A 12,819-nucleotide genomic window follows, 5' to 3' on the forward strand; every position below is an offset into this window, starting at 1 on the left:
AAAGAGTGATTTGGAGCCGTTCTGACCCGTCTGCACAATCTGACAATGTATCCGTTGGGATCAAAGTCGAGTCACGCGATCTGGAGTCGACTCGTCTGTTACTGGAGTCGACTCGCGCTTTACTGGAGACGACTTGCCCACTGTTTTAGATTTGAATTAAAGTGCATGCCTCGTCCTGCGGTTGACTCGGACCAAACTGGAGTCGACTCGCCAACAGCTGGAGACGACTCGGGCACTTAGGGGTCGGCTCGTTCTCAGGGTTCCAGAAATCCAACTTTCTATTTTTCTTCCTCGAGTCGACTTGGGTTTACTTGGAGTCGACTCGGCTGTCTTGAGAGGCGACTCGAGATCTTTGGGAGACGTCTCGTTCTCAGAGACCGGAAAATTGATTCTCTGTCTTTTGAACTGATCTGCCTCGGAGTCGACTCGGGCCTTGTTGGAGTCGACTCGGCTAACTTGGGGGTCGACTCTGGAACACTTGAAGTCGACTCGTTTACAGGATCTCCGAAACTGAATCTCTGCCTTTCAGACTGCTTTCCTCTGGGAGTCGACTCGGCTGATGTGGGAGATGACTTAAAATCTTCGTGAGTCGGCTCGCTAACAGGGTCACAAAAACTAACGTTCTGTCTTTTTGTCAGCTTTTCCATGGAGTCGACTCGGGACCATCTGGAGTCAACTCGCCAAGCATCGAAGTCGACTCGCAACCTTTTGGAGTCGACTCGCTAACAGGGTCTAAAATTCATCGTTTTGTCTTTCTGTTTGTTCTCAGTCGGAGTCGACTCGGAGAGTTCCGGAGTCGACTCAAGCTTGTGCCAGAAACTTCAAGTGTCCCGAAGTCGACTCGTAAAGTTCAGGATTTGACTCGTGATGCAGACTTTGGTTCAAATAGAGTTCAATACTTAACCAAAATACTCTGAACCAAAGCTCAAGGCACTTAGACAGAAATTCATAAAGATTTACCTAAAATACTAGATTAAATTTATTAGAACAACATAAGACATACTCAAATGCTTTGAGCTCATCAAAATCAATTAAGGAATACTCAATCACTCCACAAAAGGGTCAGAAGGAATGACTGTTGACTTTTTATACGGGACTAAATCTTCAATATTAAATGTCGCACTAATCCCATAGTCTTCAGGAAGATCTACAACATAAGCATTCGAACTGATTTTCTTTAGAACTTTGTGTTAGATGTATGCCCTAGAAGCCAATCTGGCAGACACATTATTTATTCTGGGACATAAATTTGTACTTGACTTTATTATTATTGAATAATAAATGGGCATCTTTTCATTCATATTGTTTATGTGTCTATGAATCGTCCAAGAAATTAATAAGATTATGATACATATTCTCAAGAGTTGAGAATTTGAGCCATGTATCATTGGTGATTAATTTCTAAATGCTCCTGATCAATGGATCATCACGAGGACGGTGATCGATCCGATCAGTGCACAGATCGTTTTCCTTATGGATGGACGAGACTCGAGTCCACAGTGTAGGGACACTGAAGTGAGAGTGCAGGTGCTTGTTAGAGAACAAGGGTACTGAGCGTGACCAAGACAAGAAGTCACTTGGATGTCTATCCACTCGTCAGTGACTTACTTGATGTTGCAGTAGTGTGACTGGTCCTTTGACCTGCGGTGCTTCGGCTACTCACAGTGAGGTTATTGTAGTTTGACTGCACATATACATGGTCTCTAGTCATATGGGTCCTTGTTGTGTAGATTGGCTGCAGTAGGTTCACTGTAGGAGTAGGGTATGCACTTACATGGAATCTATCGACCTTGATAGAAGAGGAGTGATCCTATGTGATTTATTAGACAGAGTTCTAAGACCTTGGCTAGGGCAATAATATACAGTGGACAAAGAGTTTTCCACTGATGACCCAAAGATTGATTTAAAGATTGATTTTGATGATCACAAAACCTTGAAGTATAAATACTAATGTTTGTGTTGCAAGGAGAAAGATATTTATTTTGCAAGGAACATAGCAAGTTGGAAGAATACAAGAAGGCCTCCAAAGCTCTCAAGAAAAGTTGGAAGAAAGCTACAATTTATTGGCCCAAGTTTCAAGTTTAAAGTATTCAAGTTGGAGGAGCAAATTCTAAAGAAAAATTTTATCTGGTGATATGGTTTCTTTCTTGTATTCTTTCGCTGCTTCCGCAGCTTTTCGCGCTTAAGGCGTTTCGGGTGGAGGGTGCTAGGGCATCTGTGTGCACGAAGAGGGCTAGTTCGCTTAAAGCTTATCGCGCTTTTTACGAAAACGCTTCGTGGAGGATTGTCTTCCCAAATTTCTCACTCTGGACTCAGAAACCTAATTCGAATTATAGAGCTATGACACAATCAAACCCGAATGAACAAAATGTTGAATTGAATCGTACCAGTCTATACTGGGGTTTATTACTCATTTTTGTACTTGCTGTTTTCGAGTCAAAAGGGTAATAGAGGAAAGACAGAACAATGAATTTTAGACCCTGCAACCGAGCCGACTCCAGAAGACCACGAGTCGACTCCGAAGTAAGGCGAGTCGACTCCTAATTGTGCAAGAGTCGACTCCTAATTGTGCAAGAGTCGAGTCCACGCCATCTAAAGCTATAAAATCAAGAGAAGAGCTAGGAGAGAAGGTATGGAAGTGGGAAAGAACATTTAGGAAAGAGATTTTAAAGAGATTACAAGGAAAATCTCCCATAAGCACAAAAGGGCCATCCAAAGCGAAATAGAGAGAAGAAGAGCATCCAAGTGAATCCCAAAGCTTCCTCTCCATCCGTGTGCTGCCTCAATGATCCTCTACCTCGTGCCAAATCAGAAGAGGGTCAAGTAAAGAAGAAGCCGAGTTCCTTCATCTTCAAAATTCATTTGAGAGCTTCTCTTTACTCCATTTGTTTATATTTGCTATATTTGCTTAGTTAAGAAGCTTGTATTTGCTTTAAATTTTTAGTCTAATATCTTGTAACTTGATTCAATCAAGGGATTGAATCAAGGGTTAAGGTTTGTTGGTGAGCCAAAGGAAAAACCAACGGTGTTAAGATTTGTTGGTGAGCCAAAGGGAAAACCAATGTTGTAAGGTTGTGGTTGGTGAGCCTTTGGGGAAAACTAACTGGGTTGATTGTGAACCCGGAAAACAATCATTGTAAGGTTGTGGTTGGTGAGCCCTTGGAAAAACCAACTGGGTTGGATTGTGAGCCCGTGAAAACAATCGGTAGGTTCTAGTCGGTGAGCCTGTGAAAACCGACCGAGTTCGTTGTGATCTCGCAAAACAACAAGTTGGGTTGTGAGCTTGTAAAACAACCGGCTGTAATCTGGAGGATTATAGTAAAATTCCCAAGAGGTCTTGGGGAGTGGATGTAGGTGCTGGGGTGCACCGAACCACTATATGTTTGTTGTGTTTGTGATGCTTTTTGTCATTGTCTAACTTGCTCACCTACTTACTTAGATAAATTGCTTGCTTAACTCTTATCCGCGCATCCTTTAGTTGCAAGCATATTCAATTTACTTAATCAAGTCTCATTCAATAAATCAAATTGTTGCTAAGTTTAAATTTCACTGTGCATCTATACAACTTAGCATAATTAATTGAAAAGTTTTAGAAGTAGTATAAACGTTTTAAAAAACCCAATTCACCCCCCTCTTGGGTTGTATCTACTGGGCAACAAGTGGTATCAGAGCAGGTGCTCAAATATTATCTGTAGTCTTAACCGACTAGAGCCAAAGATCATGACAACCCCACATAACGTATTATTTGCTGAGGGACTTTCCACAAACAGACCTCCACTGTTTGATGGATCTAACTATATTCAATGGAAAGCTAGAATGAAAATCTTTACTCAATCACAAAACTATGAGTTATGAAATGTCATAACAAATGGCCTACACACACCCACGAAATTGATTGAAAGTATGTTCGATAAAAATTTGGCTGAACTAAATGCTAAGGCTATGAACCTTCTCTACTGTGCATTTAATAAAAATATTTTCAACCAAATCTGTATATGTTCATCTGCCAAACAAATATGGGATTCTCTTGAAGCAACTTATGATATTTCCGAGGAACCCCATGTTAGATTACTTGAGGATAATTGCAAGACTAACATTGAGCATGCAGGAAACACTCAAAATCAGGAAGAAAGAACAACAAATAAAGAATTCGGTGATGAAAACAAGGATCCATTCCCAAACACCGAAAGATTCAAAAGCTTCCTAAAGACAAAGAAGAAGAGGAAGCAAGAAGAAAGGAAGAAAGAAATAAAAAGGAAGAAAGCCTTGACCAAGAAAGAGTCAAGCAAGAAAATAAACGTTAGGAGCAACAATGATGATATTAGCTCCAAGGAACTACAAGAGGTAACTAACTTGTGCTTTATGGCACAAGAAGACAAGGTAAAATCTGGATCTACTCTTACATCAAATGATTTTCAAGAAGAATTCTCTTATGATGAATTATTAAATGCTTTTCATGATTTGTATGGTGAATGTAGAAAATTAGCTGTGAAGAATAAAAATTTTAAGAAACTAACTCAAAAAATTTCAAAAGAAAGAAATTCTAGTGCTGAAATACAAGAAAAACTAAATTCTGAAAATGAAAGCTTAAGGTTAAATTCAGAACAATTGATTCAGAAAAATTAGAATTTAATTAAAGAAAATCAAAACTTAAGTGAAGAAGTCAACCAATTAAAATCTTTTATTAACAAATTCACTGTAAGTTCAGAAAGATTAAAAATGATGTTTGAAAGCCAACATGCTGTTTTAGATAAATCAATTCACCAAGCAAACCATTAAATAAGATAACATATTTCAAACATCAAAAGAATGGGCATAACAACTTTACCTATAGTTCTAGTACAATTAGATCAAATGATAAAGTTATTACAATTAAACAAATTTGGGTTCCAAAAGGAACCATATGTCCTAACTCTCAAGGACCCAAGCAAGCTTGGGTATCCAAAATGAAAATATGAGGATGTAGATGTAGGTGTGCCAAGATACCCATGAAACAAATAGAACTTTCATACAAATGGGTGTTCTAGACACACATTAAAGAGTGAAACTTAAAATATAATCAAGAAAAGTAATTAAAATAGAAGAAATAAATTTAAAGTTCTTCATCTTTCTATACTTTTCTATATTAAGGGATACTTTGTTAATGATTAATCAACTTCCTTAAATTATCCTTTTGAGTCCTCTATATGCTTGATTGAGAGTTCGTATCCAAGGCATTATCTTCTATTGATCATAGACATAATAATGTGTACTTGGTATGCTTTTGAATATATGCATTATGAATACCAAGATTAAAGAAACCATCTTTGGCCTATAAAATCAACTCATGCTAGTATGTGCTTAATCTCAAAAGACCTTGCCATTGGCTTACTTAGATTATCTTCTGAAAGGTCAAAGTTTGCTATACATGTTAACTAAGGAAACAAACAAGAATCAATTTCTAAATCTAAAGATGTTGTTTCCATCACTAAGTCTTCAAAAGCTCACATTGGATTTATTCTTGGCAAATAAAATTGAAGTATTTTCTGTATTTGCTAAATCTTGTAAAAGTGTTTCAAATAAAAAAGGTTTCCAAACTGTGAAGATAAAGAGTATCATGGCACAGTATTGAAAACCAAAATTCTGATAAAGTTTATACAGAAAATAATATTGAATACAATTGTTTCAGAACCAAGAACACCATAAGTAAAATAGGATTAATAGAATCCTTGAAGAAATGAAAAAGGCAATGTTGTATGATAGTCATCTACTTAAATGATTTTTTTTAAAACTATCATCATTGCTTGTCATATATATGGTTTCTATTAGATCTATTTTTGATGAAAACTCCATTTGATCTTCTGAAAAATAGAAAATGATCTATTGCATATCTTTCATATTTTTCAGTAGTATATGTTATGCTTGATATGGTCTTTTGAAAATAATGCCAAATCTGATAAAGATATTTCTATCTTTGGATATCATTCATCAAGCAATGCATATAGAACATTCAATGAAAAGATTCTAGTTGTAGAAATATCAATTTATTTTATTCTGTATGAGACTAATGATTTATTATCAAGATACTAAAGTCAAATTATATATGTAGATGGTTAATCTTTTACATATAACAATCTGAAAACTTGTTAATAATTAGAACCAAATTGAGTCTTTCAGAAATGCACTTAATGAAGAAAGATTGATGACTACTAAAAGACTAAATCAAGAAAAGATGAAGTAGATCTTGATGAAATTATGGCACCATTATCATTTGCTTGCTTTATGAGCTTTATATTCTATCAAATGAATGTGTAGAATGCACTCCTAGGTGCTTATTAAAGAAGATATATGTTAAAAAACCACCATATTTGAAAACACTCATTACAAATATGATAAAGCAATATATAATTTGGAACAAGCATCAAAAGCAGGATATAAAAGCTTAAGTAACCTTTTTTTTTTTTTTTGATAGAAAGTAATAGTGATAAATCTATGCATCAAAAAGAAGAATTTGTGATATCTTATTTGCTCAAGGTATGCATTGATGACATCATTTTTGGTTCTACTAATGAAGAGTTATATGAAGATTTTACTAAGCTCATGCAAGGTGAGTTTGAAACATGTATGATGAATGAATTAACATCTTCTCTCAAACTCCAAATTAAGACAAACAAGAAAGGGGATCTTCATTGACCAAAGTTAGTCCACAAGAAAACTCTTATAGAAGATTGGCATGAAGAAGGTATGTCTATGACCCCATCTTGTAGAATTTGAAAAGGATGAGCAAAGTAGATCTATTGTTTTTAAAGCTGTATTGAAGCATGATAGAATAATTATTTTATCATACAGCTAGTAGACCAGATTGTATGCTCATTATGTGACCTTGTGAAAGACTTCATTCTAACTTTAATGAATCGTATTTTATTGATAACAAATAAATCATAATCTGAGTTTTGATAGGAACAACTGTTTAAGATAAGTTGATTAAAACTTAGCTAGCGTGTCTTGTTGATAATTATCTTAAGCAAATAAAATCTAAACTAAATTGATTTTGAAAATAAGAAATTGATTTAACCTTGATAAATCTTCCTAGTGCCTCACATGCTTGTCCTTGAACCATCTTGGTTAATGAAACTATCTCTTAAGTTCAAGTGACATGTGTTTGCTTATATTTAGGCAATCTCTTGAGTAAAATGACTCAACATTCAATTGTTGTCATATCTTATGATTGAGTCACCTAGTTAAGAAATATGCTATATGAATGTTTTGTATCTTGAAGAAACTAATGACTTTCCTTCAAGAAAGAAAAGAATTTTGTTAATAATGCAGGATCCTTGAGCAAGAAAATGAGAGATTTCAACTTGAAGGATATCTCCATGTAAGATACAATAAACATTCACATGCAAACAAGAGAGAGGACCTTCTTCAGCCAAAAGTTCATACATAAGAAATCTAGTAGGTATTTGACTTGAAGAATGCAGAATGAATCGGTAATTTTAGATACCTCTCTCATAAATTAGCTAAGCAAAGTCAATAACTTAAACCTTATTGTGGCATGATTAAAATCTTTAAATATTAATTTCTAGATATCATGTCTATATATGCATTAATTGACTTATGCTTTTAGAAATTGTTTCATGGTTTGCTCAAACTAAAATATTTCTTTGCCTATATCATAACCATGAAATACACAAGTAAATGCTTAAAATTTTGATTTAAAATAACTTGTGAGAAGTTATGAATTCTTGAGCACAATGAAAATGTTGTTTGCATGATATACATCTATATGATACATAAGATTATTTCTTTATTCTGCTCTTTCATATAAATTACTTGAGAATAACAAAAAGAGAGAGAGATAAAGAAAAGAAAATGGATATTATTCAAGAGAAGTAAAATCTAAGTAAAGGCAAATACTCCAATTTTAAGGAAAAACAAAACAAGCATAATATATTCGGCACATTTGTGAGACTTGTGTGAGCATTCTTTTGGAAAGGATAAAATCCGTAATTAATTACACTTAAACAGAAAAAATTTGAAGTAAACATTTTAACATCTCTATATTGCTCATCATAGGGATGGTGCCAATGGGGAGGCTAGTGGTAGTACCCGGCACTATTTGACCCAACTATTCGGTGTAGGGTATATTAGGGACGGCACAAGAGGGAGGCTAGTGGTAGTACCTCGTGCCCCTTCCAACTCCACCGGATAGGGAGCAAATAGAGTATAGAGCATAAGAAAGTAAAAATGAAAGACAAAGTAAATGAAAATATATAAGAAGAATCAAGTCAAATTTTTTAATCACTTGAAAACACACTTTAAGGATGAAATCAATGCAAGATTATATTTAAATAGGGAAAGTTTATTTGAAAAGAATTGATTTTGATCCTTGACATGCTTGTTCTTAATATTTTAATGCATGACTTAACACATAATTTATTTTGCATGTGGCATGATGTCTTGAATTATGGGTTCTCAATATTTTGTAATGCTCCATGCTTGGATAATTTGATTGAATGTTTGAAATACTGCATAAAATTTTTTTTAGTATTATTGAAAAGAAATTTCAGATTTGTCGTTCACAATTATCTTTAAAATCTGAAAGTTGAATAAATTTGTAAAAAGGAGAAGAGAAAGATATCTCTATTTAGGCAAAATGAATTGATCTTGATCTATCTTTCTACTTGCCTAACTTTGATACATAATATCCTAATACTTGTTAAAATATCCTCCATTTTGTATCAAAACTCAATATTAAATACAAAGATTCTGAAAGTGCTCTAATGTTATTGAAATATGTGTTTTCAATCTTAGTAATTTAAGATGAGCTACAATGTAGAAGATACATATCTCAAATTATAATTTTGAAAGCCTTCTTGGAAATTCTTATGAAAATTCAGAATCTGATTTTGTATAAAAGCTTAAACTTAACTTAAAAATGCTTATATCGTTACATCTTTGTAACCTTAGTTATATGCTTTAATGATCGCGTCATTTAGGAGAATAACTCAATATGATTTCTAAATGAAAATTTTAACATAAGAAAAACAGAATTAATTTCGACGCCTTGGTTGATTGTCTCGATACGCATCCGAAACATATCATTTCTTATCTTTAAAGTGTATTAAAATTGGTTTAAGTGATGTATTTTTCAATGATCTTGATTGCAAACAAATGTTTCTAAATATATGATTTTATTTTGATATTAAAAAGATTTATTATGTTTCATGTATACATTTGCTGTGAATCTATAAGTAAGAATTTAAATCCTATAAACATTCACTTGAATAATCTTCTATATCCCTTTCTGCATGATTGTTGCTTCCATCACTAAAAGAAAAAGCTATCTTTAAAAGAAAGTGAATGCTCCTAAAGCTAGAAATATTTTAACTCACTCAAATGACTCTTAAAAGAAAGAAAATGTAATTGCTTTTAAAAGAAATTGAGCTTCAAAAGAATTATTTTTTGATTAATATTTCAGTACATTTTCCCAAAGATTAAGAGGAAGCATAACTTGTTCTTGAAAGATTAAAAAGAGTGATTGCTATAAATTTTGAATAAATCTAGATCACTCTACATTCTTGATATCATAGAATTTCTGTTTTTATTTACGCTTATCATTAAAATCTGAAATTCAACAAAAAGAAAAGAATGATTAAAGAAGAATGCATCTTTTGAGGGGGAGCTTAGACATATCAAGATTTTACATCTTACTCAAAAGCCACCATCATATGATGCATACCTTGAATTTTATGGATTGATTTTGATGAACCTCCTTGTATGGACTTACTAGCCTTAGTTACATAATAAGCCTATACCTTGAGTTGAGTTCTATAGAGGTTATCTTATCTCAAACTTTGAGCTTTATGAAAATATGCTCTCATTAGTATAACCTATGCTGAAACTCATCGCATAAATCTATAACTAAAGGAGAGAGAAAGAATTTATGATACACCTTGAGGCTTGTTATTTGGTTAATATATCCTATGCATAAGTCAAATAGTTGATCTTAAGAGCCTCTAACTTAATGAAAAAGGGGGAGAATAATGTGTTGAAGTTTCTTGAGTATCTCTTAGAAAACCTATTTTTGGAATTCACTAATGAGTTCTTATTGGCTTGTTCTTTAGAACTTCAATTTTGTGCCAATTCATTATTATATGTACCAAAATGTGCTTCTTTTTAAAGGAATAAAGTCTTTAAAAGAGCTTTAAAAGAACCTTCAAAGCTTTGAATTTTATGTATACTCTAAGATATATCATAAATTGCATGAATTCATATTTTGGTATTTATGCCACAATATTTTTACACCATAAAAGAACTTTGCAATCATACTTAATATATTGCTCTTATACTCTGAAAATTAGTTAAATTGCTCTCATGTTGCTAAAATACTTAATATATTGGGCAAAAGATCTTAAATGAACAAGCTTTCATACTTATTATTGAAGAGAGGTTAGATTTTCATTCGTGCTTTCCTTGAATATTATTTGTGGTACTTCTTGAATTAACTTAAGAAAGATTCCACCTACACTTGATTTGAAAACTATCCTTGGAATCACATTCGATGTGTTCTCCTCTGAAATTATCCTAATTGGCTCTGATCTATGCTCATTAATCTTTTTCTAACATTATTGCCTTGAGTTATATGATTCATATTCTTGCAATAATTTGACATGCAAATCAGAGTACACTAAGGAAAAAGAATATTTGAGTATCATTTGTTGCTTTGTGCTTAATGTTTCATTACTTTGCAACCTTTTTGATGTTGTCAAAAAGAAGGAGAAATATTTGAGTATGAGTATATGCTCATAATGCTTTATGTTTTGAATTGAAATATGTTGATTGTGTTAAGTTGATTAAATCTAAAGCATTATCATGAAGTATATTTTAAAGATATATATTTTCTACTTCAAACAACTTAGCTATGCATTACTTCTAGAACACAATATATTTTATATTGCATATACTCCAAGTTTTGTCATCATCAAAAAGGGGGAGACTGATGACCCAAAGATTGATTTAAAGATTGATTTTGATGATCACAAAACCTTGAAGTATAAATACTAATGTTTGTGTTGCAAGGAGAAAGATATTTATTTTGCAAGGAACATAGCAAGTTGGAAGAATACAAGAAGGCCTCCAAAGCTCTCAAGAAAAGTTGGAAGAAAGCTACAATTTATTGGCCCAAGTTTCAAGTTTAAAGTATTCAAGTTGGAGGAGCAAATTCTAAAGAAAAATTCAAAAGAATAGTTTTCGAGTCGACTCCTCGAAAATTAGAGTCGACTCCGATACATGCCGAGTCGACTCCCGACGTTTCCGAGTCGACTCAAAAGGGTAATAGAGGAAAGACAGAACAATGAATTTTAGACCCTGCAACCGAGCCGACTCCAGAGGACCACGAGTCGACTCCGAAGTGAGGCGAGTCGACTCCTAATTGTGCAAAAGTCGACTCCCAGAGAAAAGCAAGGCAAAAAGTCAGAGAGACAATTTCGGACACTGAGAGCCGAGTCGACTCGAAGAGAATCCGAGTCGACTCCCGCAAAGTCCGAGTCGACTCCAAGGCAGTTCAACTCCAAAGACAGAGGATCAGTTTTCGGGCTCTGAGAGCCGAGTCGACTCGAAGAGAATCCGAGTCGACTCGAGGAAGAAAATCAGAAAGTATGTCCTCTGGATTTCTGAGAATGAGCCGACCCCCAAGTGCCCGAGTCGTCTTCAGCTATTGGCGAGTCGACTCCAGTTTGGACCGAGTCGACCCGAGGACAAGGCATGCACATTAATTCAAATTTGGAACAGTGGCCGAGTCGTCTCCAGTCAAGCACGAGTCGACTCCTGCAACAGGCGAGTCGACTCCTGATCGCGCGAGTCGACTCCGATCCCAACGGAAATATTGTCAGGAGGTACAGACTATGTCCAATGGCTCTATTTTCGTCTCTAACGGCTAGATTCTTGTTTCCACGCCATCTAAAGCTATAAAATCAAGAGAAGAGCTAGGAGAGAAGGTATGGAAGTGGGAAAGAACATTTAGGAAAGAGATTTTAAAGAGATTACAAGAAAAATCTTCCATAAGCACAAAAGGGCCATCCAAAGCGAAATAGAGAGAAGAAGAGCATCCAAGTGAATCCCAAAGCTTTCTCTCCATCCGTGTGCTGCCTCAATGATCCTCTACCTCGTGCCAAATCAGAAGAGGGTCAAGTAAAGAAGAAGCCGAGTTCCTTCATCTTCAAAATTCGTTTGAGAGCTTCTCTTTACTCCATTTGTTTATATTTGCTATATTTGCTTAGTTAAGAAGCTTGTATTTGCTTTAAATTTTTAGTCTAATATCTTGTAACTTGATTCAATCAAGGGATTGAATCAAGAGGTTAAGGTTTGTTGGTGAGCCAAAGGAAAAACCAACGGTGTTAAGGTTTGTTGGTGAGCCAAAGGGAAAACCAACGTTGTAAGGTTGTAGTTGGTGAGCCTTTGGGGAAAACCAACTGGGTTGATTGTGAACCCGGAAAACAATCATTGTAAGGTTGTGGTTGGTGAGCCCTTGGAAAAACCAACTGGGTTGGATTGTGAGCCCGTGAAAACAATCGGTAGGTTCTAGTCGGTGAGCCTGTGAAAACCGACCGAGTTCGTTGTGATCTCGCAAAACAACAAGTTGGGTTGTGAGCTTGTAAAACAACCGGCTGTAATCTGGAGGATTATAGTGAAATTCCCAAGAGATCTTGGGGAGTGGATGTAGGTGCTGGGGTGCACCGAACCACTATATGTTTGTTGTGTTTGTGATGCTTTTTGTCATTGTCTAACTTGCTCACCTACTTACTTAGATAAATTGCTTGCTTAACTCTTATCCGCGCA

Source organism: Phoenix dactylifera, chromosome 14, assembly GCF_051530095.1.
Source record: "Phoenix dactylifera cultivar Ajwa chromosome 14, Ajwa_hap1_PhDact_Kaust_v1.1, whole genome shotgun sequence".
NCBI lineage: Eukaryota > Viridiplantae > Streptophyta > Magnoliopsida > Arecales > Arecaceae > Phoenix > Phoenix dactylifera.